We start from the raw sequence: 19,888 nt of genomic DNA on the forward strand, positions 1-19,888 counted from the left end.
CTCACCTCTTCCTGGAAGAGATCCTGCTGGTTCTTCAGAGTTCGTAATCTGTTCCGTTTGTCTCATGCTCTAAGTGCTCCTCTGGTGGGTGGAAATAACCGATCAGGTCCTGCAGACTTAAGACTCACGGGCTGTATAGGGAAGTCTACTGTGGAAGCCGTCACTTTTTTGCTGAGAGTATCAAGGCCCCTAAAATAAATAACAAGCATTTCTCTACATCAGTGATTCCCAATTTTGTTTTATTACTTTTTAGTCTGGAGATGATTTAAAGCTCTACTCACTCTCCTGAGACTCCTACAAAAGGAACATACAAGAAAGGCCCTCAAATAACAGTAATAAATATACTCACATGAAAAGCATTACAGTCTATCAAGTACACAGAACACTATACATTAAAAGCACCAGTATCAACAGAAACTCGTCTGAAAGAACACCCAAAGGGCCTGGAGAACCAATGTCTGCAAAGCCAGTGGTCTAAATATGTAAAAACCAATTCATTTTCATTTTGAAGCACTCCATCCTTCAAGACTTAAGATGTAACTTTTCAGGTTCATAATTCTGACATTTACTTGTTCTGTTTTGTTTTGGAAGTAGTAACTGTTTATGGCTATGCAATCACTGACACTCACTGTCATCCTGTCTGGCTCCTGTCACTTAAAAAAAATTCTAATACTGATAATTTATAAAATTCATTTATTAATCAGGAAACAATATATTAACAGGCTTTTCTATCACCTGAAAGAAATACTTAGAAGGTAGGCTAAGAAACAGCAGCAAGTTGCATTCTCTAGCTTTGAAGGAAAACATACCACTGGCACATAAATGCACCAATCTGCTGAGCTTTCTGAGATTCTGAATTCTAAAACTGACAGCTTTGTGTGTATTTGGGAAGAATCTTATAGTGTTTGTAAATCAAAGTTAATCCAAAATAAAAAGCTTATTTAAAAAAACTCACAATAGATACAAGAAAAGAATGGGAGAATGCCTGTAGTATAGTTGATATACTAATATTCAGATTAGTCACAACAAAATTTAATGCATAAAAATACTATACTTCCTTTCCCACCCTCTGCATCAGCCAAACTGTATGGCAATATCTTCTTCAACGAAATGTTTCTAGCGAATTAGCTGACTATACTATAATTTACATTTTAAAAATAATAAAAATCTTACAAATGAAAAATCAGCTTACCTTTGAACTTTTATGTTGCTCAAAAATATTTTTAAATGTATCATCATTTACATAAAATTACTAACAATTCTGGAATATTTGACTTCAGCCTTATTAACACTTGAAATAGTAAAATTGCGTGACTATCCTAAAGTTTCTGCATAAAATTCCAAATCAATTATATCGCTAAAATTCATCAATTACCTAATTTTATCATCTCTATAAGTCTTTCTGTACCCGAAAAGCAACAGAAATGACTTGTCAGTAGGAGATTATTTCTCCATAACAAAGTCAAATACAATTCTCATCACACTAGAGGGAATAAAATTTTTAAAACTTCAAATATAATATCCACATTTTCAAACCTAAAGGAAAACAAGTGAATGCCAGTTTTTAGGTTACTAAATTGAACATGTATGATATCAGAAATGTAACCATTCAATTGCTTTCTAGGAAAAGCCTTTTTCTGCCAGAAAAAAAATGCTATCCAAGACTGTAAAATTGCTAATGATGCCAAGTTTTAGAACTTCTATCTAATATAGAGATTTTTTTTAACCTTAATTTATCAAGGACAAAAAAAATGAAGGAAAAAATTGGGGGAAACCAATGGTAGTAGTATTACACTATGTTACAGAAAAAGTAAAAGATTTTTTTAAAATATACAATGAAAACACCAAGGAAAAAAAAAGAGAGAAGTGCTATATTAACATCATACAAAGTTGATGTCATAGCCAATATCACCAGGAATTTTGAAAAGGTAATTTCGTAATAATTATCAAGGGATCAGTTCATTAAAAGGATATAATCCTAAACTTTTATAAACCTAATGACAGAGCTTCAAAATATACAAAGAAAAAATGACAGAACTGCCAAGGAGAAACAGAAAAACCCAGTTATAGTCAGAGACTGCAATACCCTTCTCTCCATAGTTAACAGAACATACAGACCAAAAGTCAGTAAGGGAACAGAAGATCGAAACAGCACCATCAGCCGACTAAATCAAACTGACGTTTTTAGCACTCCACCCAATAAAAGGAGAATGGGCGCTCAGAATACTCACTTTCCAGTGCACCCAGAACAGTTAGCCACGTAGAACATATTCTGGGAGAGCAACTGGCAGAAAACATAGGGAAAAAGTCTGAGAGGACTGGTAGTTGGGTTGATTATTAAGGCTTTGCTTATGAAAGTAACACAAGAGGGACCGGCGCTTACACTGAGTTATTACCCTGCTCCTGATTCAGTGATGGAGCGAGGGATGCAATCTGTTCCGGTTGACTCAGAGCAGCCATGCCTGCCTCTGCATACAACCTGCACACATCCTCCCATAGACCTCAAGTTATCTCTAAAGTACTTAACAATCTGCAATACAATGTAAATACTATAAACAAGTGTAAATACAATGCAAATGCTATGTAAATAGCTGCCAGCACGCAGCAAATTCAAGTTTTGCTTTTTGGAACTTTCTAAAATTTGATTTTTACTAGTATCTTTGACCCATGGTTGGCTGAACCCATGGATGCAAAACCCTGGGATACAGAGAGCTAACTGTAGTTAAATGCGGGTTATATAGCTATTCTGCTTTATCAAGATGAGTATATAAATGGATTTCATTCAAATAACCCAAGTAAAAACTGAATTTCAATACAAAGCAGCAAATATATTATTCAGTAAGTACTTCTGCCACAGAATCTAAATTTCTCATGTTTGGTTCTCTCTCTAATCAGTTAAGCAAGTGTTAGCTTCTAAAATTAACCTTCCAAATCACAGACCCTGGTTTTTTTTAAAAAATGAGTAGTCTTGAGCAAACAGCAAATGTAGTAAAGCAAATCACATCCAAGATGAACTGTCGTAATCTCACTCAACATACAGAATGTCACTTAAGCCAAGCCATCACTACATTAAGTCTGAACTGATATAGTATCTTTCTGACAAAACACGTTTGAAAACAAATAATCTGGTTTTTCTCTGGTATTAAGTTAGCTATTGCCTGCCAAATGGAAAAGCACTTCTGAAAGCACTACAGAAGTCACACTAATAAAGACCTGTCTTTTTGCATTGGAACAAGTCAGGCTGATGGATATAACGACATGGGAAATTGACTATTTTAAATATTTATGATGATTATTTCCTCAAGCTTTATAGAACTGGCTGGGCTGTAGTAAAGAAGAACTATGGAAAGAACAAGATGGAAAAAATCTAAGCTGAACTCATTTGAAAGTAAGTTACAATTTCAAAGTTGAAAATTTATTTATTACAAGCAGTCAGTCCTATATCAAATGATAAAAATCTGACTCTTATCCCATCTCTAAGCTTTCCGCCATCTGAAAAAGATTGGAGTTTAGATGAGGCAGAGAAATATGATAAATACTAAGGATATGATGAAGCTGAATGCTGTGCACATTATTTGCACAAATGTACACAGTGGGATGACGTACAAAAGTAGAGATTAAGTGAATATGTAATCTTGGTGGTGAAGCCCTTTCATAAGCTTTAAAACATAATTTATTGAGTAAACTACAATGAAAAGAACTTGAAATATTTTTCAAACCAATAAACTGGGAGAATATTTAAAATTTATAAATGATTACAGGAAATTAATATCTCTAATGTAACAAAAGCTCGTAACAGCCTAATAGAAAAATTAACAAATAATAGGGTAAATCATAAAAATAAATGAAGGTATCTGGTCAACAAACATGAAATATACCCATTTTCACAATTTTCACATAAATGCAAATTTTCAAAAATAATTATAATTACAGATAAATATATACATAGTATAAATATATACATGTACGTCAATTTTTTCCCATCAAATTGGCAAGTTTACAGAGAGAGATGATACCCATCACAAATCAGAGCGCTTACTGGTACACTGTTACCAGAAAACACTTTGAAAGTCTAGATCCACTTCCCTCTCTGGTTTCCTGTGATCCAAATTTATCTGAACAGCTGTCTATAATGGTTTAATTTCTATTCTGCTAGTCTCTTGTAATTCTACTCTAATCAGAATACTGTTTACCAATTCACTGAAACTTACCTTGACCTAATTAACAGACTTCCATATTAAACAAGTGCTCATCAATTTTGAGTTCTTATTTTGAGTGTAAATCTGATATTGCTGATCAAAAATAAAAAAAGAAAAGAAAACACTTTGGACACAAGTTTAACTTGGTTTTGTAGATATGCAATTGCTTCCATTATTAGGTGGGAAAATGGGAAACCTTATCACAAAAATCACTTTAATTTTTGAATACAGTTCAAACCCACAAGGCATCCAGGCTGTGCTGCCCCAGGGTGAAAGGCCCAGCACCAGGGTATGTTGCAGAATAACCCTGACACACAGCCACCAATTACAAGTTACGTATACAATATCCGAAACCATGGTCCTTTTTAAACAGTTATTTTAAAAGAAAGACATAAAATTATCTAACTAGCATTTTCTAATGTGTTCTGCAGAATTACCAAATGGTATGAAATTTACCACCATGGTGTATTTTAGGCTTGTTTATTTTTAAATCTGATAAGGAAAATTATATATGGAAATAAAATGTCCACCAGCCACAACAACAAAGGACTGCGTACCTAATAAATCTATTAAAGAGAAAGACTGTGCTTCAGGTGACACGTGCCGTCCGTGATTCTTCGTGCTAAGATATGGATAAATTCAGGCCGTCGTCCATGTGACCTTCGCGGTGCATAATAGCCTGTACGAAAGCAGAAATGCCATTACCCCTAAAATCTCCTTTTTAAATGCGTGTTTTTAAAGATGCCTCTCAAAAAGGTGAGCTGGGACAGTAAACAGAATCAAAAGGCAGGTGGAGGGGGCTGTAGGCTGTCGTGTTCAGGTAAAATAATACGCACAGGTCCCCGTACAAATCAGTCATGCAATGTATTTATTCAGCTACTGATTTAAAGATGAATCCATTGTTGTTTTAAGGAAGAAATCAATACATGTACTGATTTGAGAAAAACAGACGCCAGAGTGTTTTCGCATACCTGTGTTCAAATGACTCATCCACTTTCTAAGCAAACTTTGAACAAAGCAGCAATGGGAAACATTACATGGGATGACAGTTACACAGAAGTTTTGAACTTAGGTGGGTAAATTAGTAACACTAAGTAACGCTCCTAAGGCATCTCAGTTCTTGTAAAAGTATTTATTTTATTCTTTTGTTAGGCTTTATGTTTTGAACAATCTATGAAATTATAACATGGAGAAATAAGTGCAAACTCTTAAGAGCTGAGTGAAACTCACAAAGTGAACAAACCATGCAGCCAATACCCAGACCTAGACAGAGAACATCACAGCACCTTACACTCCCCTTCCTGCCCCTGCTCTCCACAACGTCCCCCCCCCTCCATGGCTTTCAAGCACGAAGGTCGGTCGTGCACTATACACAAAAAGAACCATTTGTGTCTGCCTTCCCTCACTCAACACCAACAGCAGACATTTTTAGAACACTTAATCAGGAATACCAAACTCAAATTAGTAACTAGAACCAAAATTATAAACTATCTAGAAAGCAATGTAAGAGAAACTCCTTACACCAAAATCAACACAGAGAGTATTCACAGTCAAATTTACAGCCTTAAATGCCTTCATTGAGAAAGGAAAAATGATTAAAATGAAGGAATGTATTACTCATTTAAGGACTCTAAGAAAGAAAAACAAAGTTGAAAGGGGGGATTAATGAAGATAAAATGAGAATTTAATGAACAAGAAATCAAAGAAAATACTAGAAAAGGATGAATAAATACAAGGTGTTTATTTTTGAAAAGACAAATAAAATAGGTAAACCTGTCACATAACAAGCTAAAGATAAAATGGAACAGACAAAAAAACAACACAGAGAACAGAATATAAGACACAAAAGACATTAAAATTGTAAACTTATAGCAACGCAGTGCTGCACGGAACTTAATGGCCGAAAAATTTTAAAAGATTTTAAGAACACAACTGATTATCCTAGAAGACAAGGATGGCTTCCTAGCAAATCAAGAATCATCAAACAGAATTGCCCCAACTAAGTAGAAAATTTGATGACATCAGTTTATTCAAAAGAGATTAGAAAGGAAATTTAAGATCCAGTATTTCAAAGACTGCAGGACAAGATGGTTTCACAAAAGAGCTCTAATGAACCTTCAAAGAACAGACACTTTTAATGGCAGGCTGCTTCAGTGAACTAGGACTACAGGCTCTTTTTGTACTGACTATAAGCTACAAGTAGTCTCTACATTTCTTAATGGTTAAAAAAGCCAAAAATAGAGTATTTCATGAAACCTGAGAACTGTATGAAATTCAAATTCTGGTGTCCATAAAGAAAGGAAAATTATTATATAAACTTTATATATAAATGAATATACATGATAATCCTAGATGAGTTCTAAATAAAATACAAATAGAATCTAACAAGATTTGAAAAGAATAATAAACTATAGCCAAACAAGGTCTGGTTTATGAATTTAAGGATTTGTCAATATCATGATGTCGAGTAACTTATTTATCAACAAATTAAAGGACACTAAAACAGGATTTTTAGTGCTCTTTGATAAAATCCAGCAATCACTGCTAATTTTTTAAAAGTCAGATAAAATAGAAAAAGCAGAACATTGTTTAAATATATAATCTATTTCACTTGGCCACGAGGTGTAAGAAGGCGTAAATTCTGTGAAAGAGGGGTGAAAATTTCCAGGGAGGAAACAGACGGGGAAGAACAGCCAGAACAGATGAAGAGACAGCAAGCTGAGGTAAAAAGTGATCTGAGTGAGATCATGAAAAATACAAGGAAACTAGCACTTCAGAGAGGCACAGAGAGCACCTCAGGAACAGAATGCATCAAAGAAAACAAAATGAGCAATTTGGAGGGCACATCTGAGAAGCAAATTGTAGAGGACCGGTGGGAATGACAGGACTCCTGCAAGGGAAGGTGCTGACGTGCAGGAGAGGAACCAGCCACCTTCCTGAGAAAGAAACCACAACTGAAAGGGAGAAAAGCCAGAGGGAGGGCTGAGCAATTCTCCTCTCAGCTTTAAAAGACCTATTGCGCTACTTAAAAAGCCTTGGTGACATAAATTATGATATTATGCATTTCATAATTCAGAGCTAATTTTTTAAAAGGTAATGCAGTGTATAAACTGCATGTGTGCAACACCCAGCAGGGTCTGTGCATCACTGCACAATCAGTACATTTATATTTCTGCATCAAAGCATGACTATCACACTAGGTGGGATACAGAAAAGCTATGAAAAGTGACTCAGACATTTTTTAATTAGCCAAGTGTTTGTTCATAGGAAATAACAACAGAAAGTCAGTTTTAAATATGCAAAGATTTGGCGGACCCATCACTAATATGCTTTTCTCATAAAATAAAATGATTTGAAGACACTAGCCAACTGGGAAGCACATAGAAATTAGGAGCTCTAGACTGGGAAGGCCTCATCTATCACGACCATACTGAATCTAATCTCTCGATAAAGACTCAGTACAGTAGATGGTTCTAGAAGGAGTAATAAATTTACAGTAGAGATTGTATTAGGTTGGCCCTTCTATGGCCCATGAAGTCTGCTTCACATGTAACTTTACTGGTGTAAACAAGACTGGTCTGTGTCTCAACACCCCATCAGACTCTTCCACAAGGCAAGCTCTTTGTTAGCCTATGATGTAGAAGATAAGCCCCATTTTGGCTGTAATCCTGGTTAAGGAATAAGAGAGGGGAGTAACAATAAAGAACGTCGGCATTACCGCAGTGGACTGAAGCAGGAGGGGCTGGAGATGAGGTGAGATGAGTCAGCTGGTTTGTCCTGCATGGTAAGGAGACTGGAATTACGACAGGAATAAGGCTCAGCCTCGAAGGGTTCTAAGCATGGTGTCACCCAGTCAGAGTGAACTGGAGGCAGGTCAGACTGAGGGCACAGAGATGGTTAGGAGGCAATGGAAACAGTGCACACCAGGCATGGTAAAGATGGAACTAGATTCTTAAGGGTGGAGCAGAGGGGACTGGGATGAGGTACACTTAGAAGATGAAATTGCCAGGGCTTGGTGCTTTATTGAACTCAGCAGAATAAGGTGAGGAAATTGTGGAAACTCTTGGGATTTATCTCCCATAAAACATATTTAAATGACATAGGTACAGTTCGGTTTACAATGTTCATGTAAAGTTTAAATTTATAATGAGAATTATGTCATGAAGTATATAGTTTAAAAATTCATTCAAGGGGTACATGCACAAAAAAAAGGTTGAAAGAACTGTTTAAGCCTCTTTTTTTTTTTGCATTTTCCACTGAATCATAGAATAGGGAAATAACACCTAAAGAGTTTCTAGCCATTTTCTGATTGAAATTTAATTCTATTTCTTCAAAAATATATGTCTACATGTTATTATTTTTACCTATACTTTTCCTATAAACATATGCCATGTTAAACTTTCAATAACGGTGCTAAGGAATTATTTACAATAGCCAATACATGGAGACAGCCTAAATGTCCAACAGATGACTGGATGAAGAAGATGTGGTATATTTATACAATGGAATACTACTCAGCCATAAAAACCGACAAAATAATGCTAGTTGCAGCAACATGGATGCTCCTGGAAAATGTCATTCTAAGTGAAGTAAGCCAGAAAGAGAAAGAGAAATACCATACGAGATCGTTCATATGTGGAATCTAAAAAAAAAAAAAAAAAAAAAAAAAAGCATAAATACAAAACAGAAACAGACTCACAGACATAGAATATAAACTTGTGGTTGCCAAGGGGGCAGGGGGTGGGAAAGGATAGACTGGGATTTCAAAATGTAGAATCGATAAACAAGATTATACTGTATAGCACAGGGGAATACATACAAGATCTTATGATAGCTCAGAGAGAAAAATGCGACAATGAATATATATATGTTCATGTATAACAGAAAAATTGTGCTCTACACTGGAATTGACACAACATTGTAAAATGATTATAAATCAACAACAAACGGTAAAAAAAAAAAATGGTGCTAAGGAAAAAGCGATGTTAGACAACAGCCCTTACAATGTAGTATCTTAGTTAAGAACTTTGTTTCCTCTCTCTGTTCTTCATGATTTGTGAAATCATACTTTGAACTTCTAACCTTGTGGTAAATATTAAGGTTTAACAACCCAGAATGCAAAATGGCAAATCTGATAAAATCACTCCCTATAAAATAAAAAAGCCCAACAGTGAAACTCACCTCTAGAACACGACAAGCAAGGACAGGGCTTATCCCCGAGAGCGGCAGCGGTGGGAGGGAAGCACCAGGCGGTCAGGGATGGGAGGTGAGGAAGTTGTTTTAAAACATGTAGCTTTGAATTTTCCAGAACTAACATTAATGTGTTTTGAAAAGGTAAAATTAATTTTAATACTTGTTTGACTTAATTCACTGTATGGAAAATATTATTGTTTCAACATGTAATAAATATACAAACTTGTAAATGAGATATTTTACTTTGTTTTATTCCATGTCTTCATAATCCAGTGTGTATTTTATGCTTCTAGAATAACTTGATTTGAATACTAAGTTACTAGTGAAAATACCTTTTTTCAGAATTCATGACATTTATAGTTGGGAAAGTACATTCACATATTCAAGTTATTCCAAACATGCATACAAGCTTTCTAATAACTTAAGTATAAGCTTTTAAATTAAAGTAAAGTTAGGCAAAACTAAAAATTCAGTTCTTATACTGCTAGCCACATTCAAGCACCAAACAGCCACATGTGAATTTGTTTTTTCCTCCCCCTTACCCTGAAAAAAGGAAAGAGCAGGAGAGCACTGAAAATGTTGAAAGTGACTGATGAACACACAGGGTCTAACTGCACTATTTCTCCCCATAATAAACAGTTAAAACCTGCTAGGCTCAGCTGCAGGAAACAGTGAATGACGTACAAATACCGAACACAAACAAATACATTCAAACAGATGGGCCTGGATCAAAGACCCCGAACACAAGTGATCATCTCATTGTGAAAATGATCCGGGTCTGGCTCTCCGTCCACAGCTCTGAGGAAGGTGGTACAGGGGCGCATCTAAGACCACAGCTCCATCCAAACAGAGCCAGCCCCCGACGTCGCTAAAAGCAGCGCTGTCACCGTGAAGAGATCACAGTGACTCTGAGCAAACCTTACTGGAACATGCGTGTTACGATGAGCAAGTCTACCGAGAATAAAGAGACCCGAGGTCTCATGTTCATAGAAATACTATTTGTCCTGTTATTAGATTCTGTGCTCTGTGTTATGTGGCGATATAAAAACGTGAAATCTGAAGTCTGTTGTATTACTGTACTCACCCTAAGGAAGCTCACAAATGAGAGACAGTGAGAGAGGCACGTAGCCTAGCAGATAAAACAGCAGACAGCGCACATAAAATTTAGTAAGTTATACACAATATTGTGAAAACACAAAGGAGGGTGTGCAGGATGAGCTTAGACAGTCAGGAAGACCTTCTAAGACCAACTTTTAATCTCTGGAGGATGGATAGGAAACGGGTGGAGAAAAAAAAAGTTTTAAAGGGCATCCCAAGCAGAGGAAACTATTCGCAAGGGCACAGACAAGTGAAGGCCGTGCTTCTCTGAGGGGCCATAAGGACTGCGCTGAGTGAGTGGCAGTGTGGGGACACTACGGAGGGCGCCCAGAGCCTGCGCAGACAAGAGGAAGGGGCCGAGGCAGGTCGGGAAGGGCATCCTGCACTCCCAAGACGTGCAGCTGCTGTCTTGTAAGCAGTGGGGTGTGTAGATGAAGGATGCAGAGGGGACGGGATGAGAACTTCTGCATTTCAGAAGCATAATGCCAGCAGCACCTGGAGGACCAGGGGAATGGGGCAGACTAAGCTAGAACCCGGGAAGGAGTAGCACATTTCTTCACTTAACATTTAAACCACTGATGTAACATCCAGCCCAGTTCACTGCACAAACCTGAGTCGATGAGGGTGGAATGGAACCTTTAGCATGTAAACGATGACAGCAGGTGGCTGAAGGGCTGGCCACCTCTGGTTGTCACGCTGGGTTCTTCAGTCATACAAAATGACCACCACACAGGACTCTGACAGCCTCTTACCTTATGCTGTACGGATCCCATCTTCACAGATTTCACGTCCGCAGACTGGGAGGTGAGCCACAGGCCGCTGTTTATGTGCTGTATGTAGCGCACTGAGTCCCCGTACTTTATTTCTGACGTCCCCATGCCATCAATTTCTTTCCTCACCCCTACATCCAATTTTTCCTGAGAGACAAACAATAAAAAAGATAAGCAAAAGCTAAAAAAAAAAGAGTTTATAACATCAAGAGAACCTTGCTGTAAATGTGTTCCATGAAAAATGCAACCCTCTGACGGCCTCAGAAATAATGATGGTCAAAATCTCCTCTCCTAGCAGCTCGGTCTCCACCGGAACCAAAGCAGGAGACTGCAAAAATACATCTCACAGTCCCGAATTATTCACACTGCTAGAAATTTATTTCGGCCTCAACACAAAATTTTACATTGCTTCATGGCAAACCCTAAACCAAAGAGCTTAAAATTGGTAGTTGAGGCTTCATATTCTTTCCAGATTATTATTTTTATTATTGATGACTAAGAGCAAAAGTATGGGGACAGAAAATCCAATTTTGAGTCCAATCTCTGCCCCTTATCACCTCTGTGACCTTAGGACAAGTTAAATAAACCTTTTTAAGCCTCAGTTTTCTCATCTGTAAATAAAGCTAACAAAAGAATCTCCCAGCTAGTATCAGAAAAAATGACTAATGGATGAGAAGTTTTCAGCAAAGTCCCTGGGCTAAAATAAATCCTTCAATGAATTTTAATGATTTTGACCATGAAAACAGTGTTGATGATGGTGATGACGATCTCCTTCTTCATAAGGGTGTCGGGGATGATGATGATTTCTTTTGAACTGATCAAAGCTACGGTTCAGTTCCCACCAGTACGGTTTCTAACCTGGAGCACAGGGGCGTTCCCTCCTAGAGGGCTGCTGCGCTGAGCTCCCTGTGCTATGAGGGAACAATCGCGCCTCTGATACCAGCTAAATGTTTCCCTTAAATCCCTATTTATTTTAACGCTCCCACCTTCAACATGCTCCCTTTCCATTCTCCCTCCCAGGCTTCATTCTGATCTTCAAGAACTTTGTATGTCTTAAAGTTCTCTATAGTTCTTAAAATAACAGCAACAAACAAACAAACAAAAACCAAAAAAAAAAAACTAATGTTCTACTGGTTGCAATACCTCCCTCTGTGGCTTCTTACTCTTCCTCTTGCTCTAACGTTCCTTGTTCAACTGACTAAGTTTCCTCTGTGTCTTTGGCTACTTGACTGTTGTATGAAATTAGTAATAGTTACACAACTGTTTTCGAAGATTAGGCTGGAGTAATCTTCCCATTCCTGTCACCACACAGCATGACGAAGGGGAAAAAGTTATGTTTTCAGAAAGATGCATTAACAGAATCTGAAAATAAATTATACCATTATGTACCGGGCCATACTGCCAGCCGAGTTCAATTTTATTCATGACCCAGAGTTCCTGCACATTCTCCACCAGTTTTCTTCTTATCCTCTCTAGATGGGGAGGCAACACGATCTAAAATTTAAAAAAGAGAGAGAAAGAAAACACATCAGAAACAAATGCAACAAAACAGGATGCTAATTGTCCTCACTGTGAATTGAACGAGACAAAACCATCTGATCAACCATTAAAATGTAATTGTGTAACTAGGCTCCAACCCATCTATTCTCAACTTGGACAGCTGGGTACAGAAACATTTGTTAGGTAAATTTGAGGCATTTACAAGCAAAAGTCAGAGAGAAAGAAAACAGTACTTACTGGTGAGGACTCCTCTTTCCTGAAGACAGAGGTCGAACAGGTGAGCACACACCATTCACCAGAGAACTCACCCCCACGTTCCTGAGCCAGCCCAGCCAGCATCCGCAGCCGGAGCGCAGGCGGCTCAGCTCCCAGAGGTAAGACGCCACCTCTCTGAGCCTATAAACACCTGATGGCAGTGCTTTGCATTTTCCCTTAGCTGCGTCACTTTGGTGGTTTCCAAATATAAGCCTCGGGGGCTGGGGGGAATCGGCACATGCTCTCCTCACAGAGAACACAAAGCGGTTTTCAAGGTGAGCGGTTGGTTGTGCACATCTGGGATGTCCCCCCACAACGAGTCCTTTACACGGAGAGCCCACAACTGCCCACGGCACCCTCGGACGGCAGGGCTTCCACTGGGCCAGGCCAGCACTGCCCCCTTCCCTCCAGACAGCAGAGGTCATCCAGGTCTCTGGGACCCTAAATGTGCTAGCGATGCTGCAGAGCCCCACTGTCCACCCAGCCCGTTTCTGTCCTCCAATCGTGTTCACCGCTCAACCGTGGTGGCACCACACCCATCCTGCCACGTCCCACCAACCAACAACACAATCTGAATTTCAGCCACCAAGAAAGCTCATCTGCTTGTTTTGCTTCATACTATCAACAGCCCGCATGGAGAGACCAGAAATATGGTTCAAGGAACTTAAGAACTGAGGCTTCTACGGCCCAGTATTAATTCTGCTTCAGACTTCAGAAGCAACGCCTTTGATCTTCAAATACAAATGGACACACTATGAATATCTAACCAATCTGACTAAAGTTACTTCACCACCAAAATAAACCAATACTGAATTCACTGTCAGTGTTAGGCCACCTCTATGTCTATGAAAGAGAAAAGCAAGAATAGCAGCCAACGTGGCAGGGGTGTCAATTTGCAAAGCACTGTGCCGGTGTGCTATTTACTGACCGCGTCAACCCCAGGCAACGTAATGAGTGATTCTCTCAGGTCCCACAGCAGACATCTGGTCTGGAGCCCATGATCTCAAACTCTACCCAAGATAAAAGTCAGTGAGGTCACTTCAGCACACTAAGTGTTATCTGGATGGGAGAAGAAACTGAAAACTCCACTACCCTGTGTAAAAGACACTCTGAAATTAGTACGCATCACCTCAGGTTGTGGCTCATTAGATGTTATAAAACCAATTTACTGGCCCGAAACCACACTTAAAAAATAGAACAGACTAGCAAGTGGGTAAGCAGACGTGGTAAAGGTGGGCACTATTTTGTGAAACGTGTCTCACTTGTAAACTGCATTACTGCGAAATGCATCCCTGTGGGTCTTGGCCAACAGCCTGCAGCCCGTATCTCAGGAGGACTGCGATGCAGCGGCTGCCGCCCCGGCTGCTCAGGGTACCTGGCTGGTATCCACAGGGATCGGGGTGAAGGCGGCTTGTGTCAGGGAGACCGTGGGGCCTGGCAGGTCCCGTGTGTAAGTCCTCTCTTGCTTGTACTCTCGGCTGCGTTCCACTTTCAACTTTTCTTTTGGCAGAACAGCTTCATAACATGGAGCGTAGCTAGGTGGAGGGAGGAATTTAAATTCTCCATGTCTCCCCCAAGCAGGAAGCGTACCCTAAAAAAAAAAAATGCTTGTTGTGGGCAGTTATATCTCTGGTGTACAGAAAAATTTCCTAATCAACAAAATACAAGGAATAAATTATTAGTACAAAATTAACGTTACTAGATGCCCCATTTTTTTTTTGCGTAAGTAACATCACTGTCAGTACTTTAGAGTTTCACGAGCCTCTAATCATAAAGTAAAACCTGATTAAATTATGTTAATGGCTCAGCAAAAGCTTATCACTCTCTGGAGAAATAACAAAAGCACATGCATCATATTCCTACGGGAACGAAATACCTGTCTGTAGTGTTTGGCCATTTAATGTCCCGAGGTGCCCAAATAATCAACACAGAAGAACAGACATGATCTGAATACCTATGAACTTAAAATTACAGGGCTGGGTGAGATTTGATTAAAAAAAAAAAAACCCAAAAAACGAAAAACAGTCACTTTCCAGCATCCAGTTTCCCAGTGAAATCCCTTAAAGGGAACTTGAATGATACTTCCATCTGCTGAATTATTATTTTCATTTCTCTTTCCATCTGGTAGTGGCAAAAAAGTGAAGGATTAGAAGAAACCATTCTGGCCCGGCTGAGAACCACAGTCGAGTTACAAGAGGAACAGGTAGACGGTGACATGGGAAGAAGCCAAAAAACACGTAGTTTCTGTAGAAATGAGGGGGTCTGGAATAGGGTGGCAGAATACCATGAAGAGAAAAGAAAAATTAATGAAAATAAACATGAGAAAATAACTGTTTCTTTGGTACAACCTTGCTGAATTATCCTGATTAAATAAAAAAGTGAACTTACATGGACCTGGACTATGTCAGGACACTGGACAGAAGGAGAGTTAGTTGACTGACTACGTGTAAATGGCTGGATACATGGACAAAGCATTCAGCTTCCTGAGAGTCCCCTCTTGGGTGACTCTCACCTCCATCCTTCAAGAAACAAACAAAATGCCCAGCGGACAGATGCCCAGGAGTGAGACAGGAGGTGGGTGGAGCAGGGGTGGTGGCAGTGCCGAGTCTACTGTGAACGTATGAAACATGAGAAGGCAAACAGACCAAAAATAAAGAAATACTAACTTTATTCCTGCGGAGAAACTGACAACTGAAAAGAAGAGTCCGTCAATGTTGACATTCTCAAACATTCCTTGAACAGGCTGTCCGTTAATTCAAAATGAGGTGCTTGGGGCACTTAGATCGAAGCAGCAACTGATGACGTCCTCAGTTCTCAGCAGATGCTGGCTTGGTGAGCTGACAGTGCGAGCAATACAGCCTATGGAGAGAGACATTAAGGAGGGTCATGCATTCTTATCTCAGATAATCACCTTCAGAGCCAAAGTCCCACATCTGAATAGGCAGAGATATGCAGAGATCTGTGCATGCAGAAGGATGCTGGTTGAAGAAGATACCACTTTAGAGCTGATGATAGTATAATGATGTCAGGGGAAATCCCTAGGGAAGGATTGGAAGCCAAATGGTTACTTTATCACCCACTACTTGTATGACCATCAGCAAATTACTTAACCTCTATAAACCTTGATTTCTTGTAAACCAAATGCCAACACCTTGTAGAGCTGTTACAAGGATTAAATTGATGGTTTAAAAGAAGTCTCAGATACAGCAGGTATTTATCTCAGACCCTTTTTCAAAGATTAAATCCCCTTTATTTTATAAAATACAAATGTATAAAGATAATGAAAGCAGAAAATGTGATCATTTGCACATTGTTTATTGAGAGACCACACATCTCAATTGATTTATGATTTCTTTCACACAGGATCTTGGTTGGCTTCTTAAGTAGGACACAGCAGGACACCAATGAGGCATGAAAATGATACTTGATAAATGTCATATCTTGTCCTGGCCAACCTGTGACCTACACCCATGCTTGGCTATGTCAGAACTCCTGTTCTGATTAGTCCCATGGGCACACTGGAAGACCAGAAGGTAAAGTTCTCCCAAACACACATGCCCACAAATGCAAACATAACAAAATTTCTCAGTTTGAGCTGGACAAAAATAGATTTGATTACACAGGCTTTGCATTTTTACAGTACCTTTAAAAAATTTCTAGTATGCCAAGACTGTTATCAGTAGCATATTTGAAATACCAATAGTGGAGCAGAGCTATTTTTTAAAATGTGTACACTTTTTATTTTATCAATATTCAAATCTGCAAGGAATAAATTCATTAGCAAGTGGTTCTCCGAGAACACCCTGAATATAATAAAGGCAGCTTTAAAAAAAATACCAAAAAAAATTATACAAAAGCAATACAACTCACAGATAAAGGTCTATATCCCTGTTTGTTACAAGATTTGTAGCTGATAAAAATGTTTTTTAAAAAGACTTTTCAGACTTTTGGTCCTTACAAACATGGCATGTGGATGCCCCAAATCCAATTCTCATTCACAGAGGAGAAATACAGCAACACTGGGCAGAGCCAAAGTTGGGAAGAATAAGTGAAGTAGAGCTCAAAATGTTTGCTGATGAGCCCAATGCTGGTCCCAGGAACACGCCTGCTCTCCAGTCACAGAGTTAAATGGCAGAGAACGTGCCCTAGCCCAGAAATCACAGATATCTGGTACTTTAAATTCTACTTCAACTATTAAAAAGGGAAAGAATAGGAGAATGAACCCAAGAAGATTGTGCGAATTCCAATTAATCCAACCACGGTCAGGCAGTCGAAAGCCAATTAATTTAGATGTGTCTTTACTGATCAAGAATCTAAAATCAGCAAGAGATCCCAGTGGCTGGAGAGAACACAGCTTTCAGCTACAGGCATGAGAGTGTGTATATTTCCTTGCCATTTGAAAAAACAGACATTTTCTCCTGATACAAAGTTTCAATATGATTTTCTCTGAAACTCCCCATCCCATTCTCCTTCCTGTGGCAAGTGCACAGGGTTACCAAACAGTTTTGTTGTTCTCATTGTTCTACTAACAGATCCCCGGTCATGAAAGGCATACTGCATACAGTTCCACTCCATATGCCCTGAACTCTTTGTGTTGATGTAAAAAGCTTCCAACTAAATGCTAAAATGAGAATGGTAACGCGGTGCTACGTGGCTAAAACGATTAGAAGCAATCAGCACTGTTTTATCACAGTAATGTTTTCTTTTGTTTTGTTTTCCCCCTAATCTCTCCGTAAGGGGAAAACAAGTGAACACACCTCATTCATTCACTCCATTTTGTGTGGGGTGATACTCAAAAGTAGAGAGAGAGGATAATAGTTAAAATGCATCGTTGTAAAACAGACATTAACTTTTTGTCGGTCAGGTCTTCTGAAGTTAGGGCTCTTTGCCTTTGTTGGTTAGTAGGAAAATTTGGGAATAGACACTGTGACTCTCGTGTGACCAGCACGGCACACGTGTGTGTAAAACATGCCACCCTAAGTCCCGAGCGCCAACCAGTGCCCCACACGTGACATGAGATATCCAAAATGTACCTGCATCTCCTCCAGGCTACTGAGCTACTGGCACTGAACAAAGGAAAAATTTAGCAGGTGTCACTGTTAGATACAACTCCCTGGAGTGCTTTTCTTTATAAACTCAGTAGCTCAAACTCTCAAGTTAAATTAAGTTTAGTTTTAAGATTTCTTTTCATAACTTATAAGGCCTATAAAGCAATAATAAATGAATGTCACCTGATTAGCCCATAAGAGGCAAGAATCAGCTTTCTGTAATGCAAGGAACCTCTCTGTATTTTCTATGCTAAATGTGTCATAAATGTGTTATAAACGTCAGGTTCATTCTAATGCAGCTTTATGAATAGAACACATGTCTGCAGAATCCAGATGAATTTGGGATCTACATAATCAGTAGCCACACTTTTAAATAGAGACAAGCAAAACACACCTTTTAATAACTCAGAAAAGAGAGTATTATTTTTATTTTTATATATTACTCATTTTAAATGTACGCTCAACCATCAAAGCTTAGTGTTGGTAGCTAGTGAAATGAACTATACATTTTTTTTCAATGGAGGGTGTGGGCATTGAGCCCAGGACCTCATGCATGCTAAGCATGAGTTCTACCACTGGGCTCCACCTTCCCCCCATACATTTATTTTCAAACAGTTCCACACTTGTGAAACAAAGCATCATCTGATTAAGAACTGACTCCTCACAACACACTTTACAAATCACCAATTTCTGACATTATATTATCTACCAGGAGGTGGAACTAAGTCTATTTATTCCAATTATTTTCCAGGATTTGTATTTGGTTCCTTTTTATATCAGAAGTTAAGCTTCGTATACATGAATTTAAGTAGTAAATAAACGCTTAAGTTTTTCCGATTGATTCACAGATCAGAACACTAATTCTGAAACATACCGCTCATTGGCAATCAAAATCAAGTCTTTTGGAAATGTACTATAATCGTGCGAGGTTTCTTTCTTCCCTAGTGAAATTCTGCTTTTCACTCAACCCTCTCACTCATCACGTCAGTGTTAGATTTCTGAATCACAAATGTATCTGATACAAGCAACATCAAGCACTTTCAGGACTGGGAGGTGAGGGTGAAAGATTACCTTCCGGAACGCTGTGAAAGAAGCCAGATACACTTACCTGACCAGAGGTGAAGGCCACCAAACCCATAGGAAAAATGATCATCTCCAACACCGTTGCCTCCCCACTCTTCGCCCCATCCAGGGTAGGGGGAGTAGCCTTCTGTGGAAGCCCAGCTCACGCACAGATGAGTAGCTTCAGCGGTCACGAATGGCTCGGTGTGGTCGACCATCAGCTCATAGTACCACTTCTTATACTGGGCAGACCCTTCACTGACATCAAGGAAAATACTGGGTCTCATGCTTTAAAGAGATGGAAAGAGCACGTGAGAAAGTCCAAATAAATATTCCATCATTTTAATTTACATTGTGCTATTCTGAACAGGAGCCCTGCTTTGCAAAGATGCAACAAGTGAAATGTGTATTTCCTTAAGTAAAACAAATTATTGAAACGATCACCAAGGCAGGATGCATGACAGCCAGTCTTACAGGCAGCGTTCAAGGAACGGTGTCTGCTTTCTGGATTACTTGGCGACGTCACTCAAGCATCTGATACTATTTTTTCTTAATTGCACTTCAGCTTCTTTTAAACATTAATCATGTTTAAGGTGAGGCACTCAGGATGGCAGAGCAGGCCCCGAGAATCAGTGCAGATAGTGTCAATCAAGGACACAGAGGCACCTTCTAAGCTAAACTTTGTGTCCCACAGGGTATAAGGCTGAAGAAAGCCATATTCTCAGTGACAAAACCAAGGTGACCAATCACCTTTGCTGTTCTC

General features: G+C 39.0%; 1 pseudogene; it reads right to left on the reverse strand.

Moving 5' to 3' along the window:
* Positions 1-6: 6 nt before the first annotated feature.
* LOC102532007 (ryanodine receptor 2-like) overlaps positions 7-19,888 on the reverse strand; it is a 41,935-nt pseudogene continuing 22,053 nt past the window's right edge.

The sequence above is a fragment of the Vicugna pacos genome, chromosome 20 (assembly GCF_048564905.1).
Source record: "Vicugna pacos chromosome 20, VicPac4, whole genome shotgun sequence".
Taxonomy (NCBI): Eukaryota; Metazoa; Chordata; class Mammalia; order Artiodactyla; family Camelidae; genus Vicugna; species Vicugna pacos.